This window comes from Egretta garzetta, unplaced genomic scaffold (assembly GCF_000687185.1).
Source record: "Egretta garzetta isolate BGI_Z169 unplaced genomic scaffold, ASM68718v1 scaffold384, whole genome shotgun sequence".
In the NCBI taxonomy this organism is placed as follows: Eukaryota; Metazoa; Chordata; class Aves; order Pelecaniformes; family Ardeidae; genus Egretta; species Egretta garzetta.
Window position 1 is genome coordinate 76,391 of NW_009259496.1, and position 5,818 is coordinate 82,208.

Here is a 5,818-nt window from a genome sequence, read left to right on the forward strand (position 1 = left end):
TGCGTCCTGCCTGGTCCGGCCGCCCTGTGCTTGCGCCCCCGCCCACCCACTGCCCATTGCCAAGCTGACAAAACTAAAATTGTGGCATCTTTATTTTCTATTATCTCCGTTACTGCCTGTAATGGGGCTGAGAAGCTGTAATGAAACACCCCTTCTCCTCCACTGGGCACGGGGTGCTCTACACACTCTGGAGGTTGTGGCAATTAAGGTTTCTCATTAGGGAAGAGAGAAGGATGCACAAGCGCCCTCATTGTGTCCTGGGGATGATTCAATGCAGACTGGGAGACCTCTCCTTTCACCATTTCCCACTCGTTGTGGCCAGACAAAGGCTGGCGTCTAATTATATTTTCACAATCTGTGCGTATCTTTTAGGAGTCCTGTCAGAAGCAAGTATGTCAGCTTTGTTCAGCTTCACTTCAGAGAGCTTTTTAACCTTAGACAGCAGTTTCTAAACATCCCTTCACAGCCTTCTCCACAGCAGCCCCCATGTATTGTCTGGAGAGCTTCTTTTACGGATAATAATGGGAATCCCTCTATTTTGAAATGCCTTACCCTCTCTCCCCGGCCTCCCTGCAGATCCAACCGGCCAGAGCACACGCTGTGCCCAGGCCCCCCAGCTTCTTTTCCCTGAGGTGTGTTGGTCCAGGGGGGTGCAGTGAGGCCCAGCGAGTGGTCCCCACTGAATTCAGGGGAGGTGCAGCCCTGCTGGGGCCAGACCCTCCTGTTGGGCTCTGGGCCGGTCAGTGCCGCCGTGTGTGTGTCTGTGGTGGTGCCCAGCCTCCCAAGCACGCAGCCGTTTGCTTCCTTGGCAAAGAAAGTGCTGTGCTGTCAAGAAAAGAAAGCGCTGTCGCTGTCGGGACCAGGGAAACAATTTGTTAACTTCTAGCAAGGAGACCTGAGTAAACTTCAGGGTGTGTGGGGCGAGAAGAACAAAAGCTATCGCTTCAGTTTTTAGGTGTTATTCCAGCGCTCCTTTCCCAGGTGAGGTTTCTTTGCATCACCAAGGATGCTGGGCTTGCAAGAAGGCACATCTCTGCTGGCGGCTGCAAGGGAAGGACGTCTGGGTGTGCTTGCACACCCTGAGCTGCGCCAGTAACGGGCACGCACTAACGAACGACTGCAGAGGCTCCGCACTCCTCAGGGGTAGGAGCGATCCCACTTGGCATTGCTTGGCTGCAGTCCAGCTGTGGCCCTGATGCTGAAAACCCTCCTGCGTGTGAGCACATTTCAATCTTGCCCAAAAGCTCTTACCTGTGCCGATGATTAACAGGCAAGTCCCCAAGATTTCAATGGTACTCTTCCACAACAGGAACAGCAGCTGAAGACACCTCCTCACTTTTATTAAGCTCCTGATCCAACAACTGCGAGCAAAAAATGGATTATGTCAAGGTATGGTGATTGTTCTTTTACTGATATTTTAAGCAGGGCTTTTGCTGTATGTTGTACGAGTGAACCCTGTAACGGATACAGTGTGTGCAGCGATGTCCTTGAAGGAAAGCTGTGAGTTTATTGCTAAAAATAAATATTTTAACCAGCTAAACATAAGTGGGCACAGACAAGTAAGTCCTTTTCAAACAAATAAAGGGACAGAGGCATGTGCAAACTCCTGTCCGTCCTGTACCCTGTCTGGTTGTCTGTGTTCCTACACTTTCTTTCAAATTGTCCCATTCCATTTTAAAAAGCTCATTTGTTCATTTTGTTGTAAATATCTTCTCCTTCTTAATTGGGTGCTGAGTCTAATAATCCTGCCTCGGCTTGTTAACTGTACAATAGCAGTCAGAGTTAATGACCCATTAGTGATTAATTCCTTAAACAGCATCTAATTGCTCACTGTAAAACCTTTTCTTAAAACTGGATTAAATCATCTAGATCCTTAACCACTTCTTTACTCTAACTTTGCTAAGGCTATTAGCCTGGCCTTTTCTGAGTGGGCTATTTCTTCTTTTACTTAAACTGTATTAGCAAGAGAGTGGTTTTGGTGTCTATCTTTGACTTCTTTGCAACATCCAAAGTTCTAAGGAAGAATAATAGCAATCAAAGACTGCCGTGAAAATATTAAGAAATTCACTCCCTTTGCAACGAGATGATTGCAGACAGTGAATGTTGTTAAGCTAACCACGGCAGGCCACCTTTGGGGAGAGGCGGGCTTGTAGGACAGGGTTTGTCAGTGGTCGTGGCTGCTCATGGAAGTGTGTGGGCTTTGGCGGGTGAAGCTGTAAACACTTCTTACAGTTCTCCCAAGAGTAACTTGGTCTTCACTCAGTGTCCTCAATACAGGGCGGTCGGCAAGGGCTGCCCCAAAGGCTCCTGGGAGGGATCGCTACACGGAGATGAATCCTTTCTCCTCTTCCATGGGCACAGATCCCTGCTCCCGGGGGTACCACACCTCCCTTCCCAACACAGGGCAAACGACTGGTGAGGAGGGGCAAAGCTCGCTGGGAATGGGGGGCGAGATACGTTGTGCCTGCTACCAGTCCCATAGTCAGAGGGGCCTTGGGGAGGGCAGCCAGCACCAGAAGCTGAGGAGCTCTTTCCCCTTTCCTTCCCTGTGGTATTGCACTGGGTAACCAGGCTGAACTGGGACCCTAGCTGTGTTTGGAAAGGCTACTTCATTCCCAGGTTAACCCCACATGACCAGTCTGAGCTTCCTATTTTTTCATCTGGGAGCGGAGGGGTGGCTAGACATTTCTTTACATTATGCAGACCATCGAATTGTCCACTTCACATTTGCTTCAAAGTTCTGGAAAAGTAAAATCAAGTGACCATCTCTGCATCTGCTTCAGCTGTAACAATGTCTCCACTGGCAAATGAGGTTAATCCTGGGTCATTTCTCATTAAGATGTGAAAGGCAGGGGCAGACTGTTTTTCATGAGAAGTCTTTCCACTAGGCCTGGCTGTCTTTGCCCAGCCCAGAAAGCCCAGACTTAACATACAAAAGTGTTGTGTAAAGTTTTGCACAGCTCAGGAGCATGAGCTATACAGGAGAGAAGGCAATTACTACAAAGAGCTTTGAAGATCTCCGAATTCATAATTATGAGGAAAAATCCCTCATGAAACTGGGTCTCAATGGCACCATTTCTCAGCAGAAAGTGTATTCTAGTCTCTCTTCCTTCCCACCCCTGTTCAAAATTCTGTCAGTATTCAAGAAAACCAGCAAAGACACCTGACCTATTTAAGCCAAGAGAGTTTTGACAGGGAGCTCAGCTCGGTTGCTCTCCAGTGGAGCAAGGCTGGCTCTCTGTCCAGGACGGGCCCCTAGTCCCTGCCGGATGGGGTTGGGAGAAGCGGCTACGTAGGGCAGTACCCAGGAATACGCCCCGCTGTCATTCCCTCCGGCGCAGTGGGCTGGCCGTCGTGTTTGCTCCACAGCCCCTGTGAGATGGGAACACACAGAGCTCAGCTGCAGTTTAAATCTCAGTTATGAGCTGCTGGGGTCGGGGGCAATACTGTTCCATTCCTCTGTTGAGGACACGTTAATGTCCGCAGGTGAGATGGACGGGTGAAGGATCTTCTTTCCAGCTGCCTCAGCTACATCCGAGAGGGATCTCAGGTAAGAACATTGAGTTACTTACTACCGAAAAATCTCAAGCGCCTGTTCAAAGCTCCTGCCTGCATCTTTCTTCAGTGCAGTCTGCCAGGACATGCTGTGAAGTCCAACTCCAGCAGGCACTAATTCAAGGGGTTTCCCTTTGGCTGCAGTGTTTCTGGGCTGGACACTCAGGTTCTTTCTTCTATGCAGTCAGCATCTTCCTGCGTCGCTGACGCCGTGAGTTATAGACCTTGGGACTCTATCAGCTTCCTTCAGCAGCTTGTCAACCACAGACACCCATTTAGAAAATCCTATCATAGAAGAAAATGTGGAATAAAACAAACAAAAGAGAGCAGAACAAGAAGCTGGTCAGACCGGGACGCTGGTCACTCCGACATTACCAGTTTCTCTGGTATAATGAATATTGTGTCTCCTCTCTCTGAGCATCTCTGTGTTCTGCCAGCGCCTGATGTGAAAACTGGCTGATGTTTGGCAGCCATCCCTCTGTCATATGACATTTCTGCCCCACTAAGGACTGTGAAATCAGCTCTGAAATGTTTGGTTCTGTGTAGAAAAGCAGTTAAAGTCAGCTAGGCATGACCCTCAGGAGAGAGTTTAAATGGATGCACCAGAAATTTGGATGGAGGCAAGACGAGATAAACCCAAAGCTTTGGCCACTGATACAGAGGGAGCATTGGGGTACCTGGAGAGCACGGCAGTCCAGCCGCTGACCCGCGGGGTAGGTCAGGTATCCCTCGTTTGACTCCATCTCGGCAAAGAGGCAGGTGCAGGGAAGAAGAGGCCTCTGGGCGAATCCAGAATGTCGACGAGGGGGTGCTAGTTTCAAGCAACGCTTTTAAACAAAGGGCTCCTCAGGAAGGCTGCCTCACCAGCAGCTTGTTTTGGCTCAAATGCCTCTGCTGGCCGGAGTGCGATTCAGAACTAGGATGGCTTGTACGGCCGGCAGACCTGCACTTGTTCATGGCTTTGTAGTTTATGATGAACCGATCATAATCATGCTACTCCCCCCGTCCCTTTCCCACAACGTCCCCACAAATACCCTCCCGGTTTATTTGATGCTGCCTCTGTGGGATAGGGGAGGCCCATTTTACACGCAGCAAAACTGAGGCACAGAGAAACTCGGCTCAGATGGGGATGGCATGGCTGAGTTACCTCATGCCTCTGCTGCCGTTTTAGAGCCCTTTGGGTAGCGTGAGCCACCCACACATGCCTGGCACATACGACACAGGCTCTGCGGGAGACTCTGGCTAGTCTTTCAGTTCCATGGCTGGAGGCCAAGGATGCTAACAGCAGTAGATGCCTGTGCTTAGCATCCCACCTAGAGTCTGCACAGAGTTCTGTCAGGGCTTCAGGTAGTGCTTTAGCTTCTGGGCCAGGCTTCTTTTTTATTTCTTGGGTGTATAACACACGCACGTATTCACTCCAGTGACTCTGGCCACACAAAGACTAAGGCCAGCTTCCCAAGAACCTTTTTGTGGTGCTCCTCTTATTTTGCTCAGCTCCTTCCTTCTGCTCTGCCTTCATCACTGCCAAGGTTGGGCAGGAGAAGGTTGATTCAAGCGTGTGAGCAAAGCTTTCCAGGGATGGCCTAACATCCCTGAGGGTATGTGGCGCTGGCTGAGCTCTTGCATGCTTTGTATAATGTGGGTCATCTGTACCTTGCCGGGGAACTGAGAGTCTGCCCTCCGCTGCCCCAGAAAGCTGCCTCCTGCTTCTGCTTGTCTAGGGATTGCTCCTATCTACTGTCTTTCTGAGCAGCTTTCCCTTCGTGTTTCCTGGCAAAACACTCTGGTGTAGCTGTCCCGATCTGGCCCTGCACTGAGCCAAAATCAAACCACTTGAGGCAGAACCCAGGCCGCACATGAGCTTTCTCCCATGGCTTTTTTCACAGACCCTTCTGCCAGGAGGGAAGGACAGACAGCCATACTGGGAAACAGGGACAAAAAAAGAAAGGCAAAGTTGAAAAGGGTAAGCATTTTTAAGTTACATAAATCCTGGGACACCCATTAAGTACGCTGGTTATTGCCTTTGGCTGGCATAGGTCGGGAAGTCCACCAAGATAAATAGGATTTACCCTGGAACCCAGAATATCTAAGGTGAAGCGTGCAGGTAAGCACCAGTAGCCTAATTGGCTTTATACCCAGCTGGCCTTTTCCTCCGTGTTCTGTCGGAGCAGACGCGCAGGGCTGAACGAGGGGGCTACGGCGCGCACCCTCGGCCGTGCCTCAGCTCCGTGCTCCGGGAACGCCAGCACGGAACCGCCCCGAC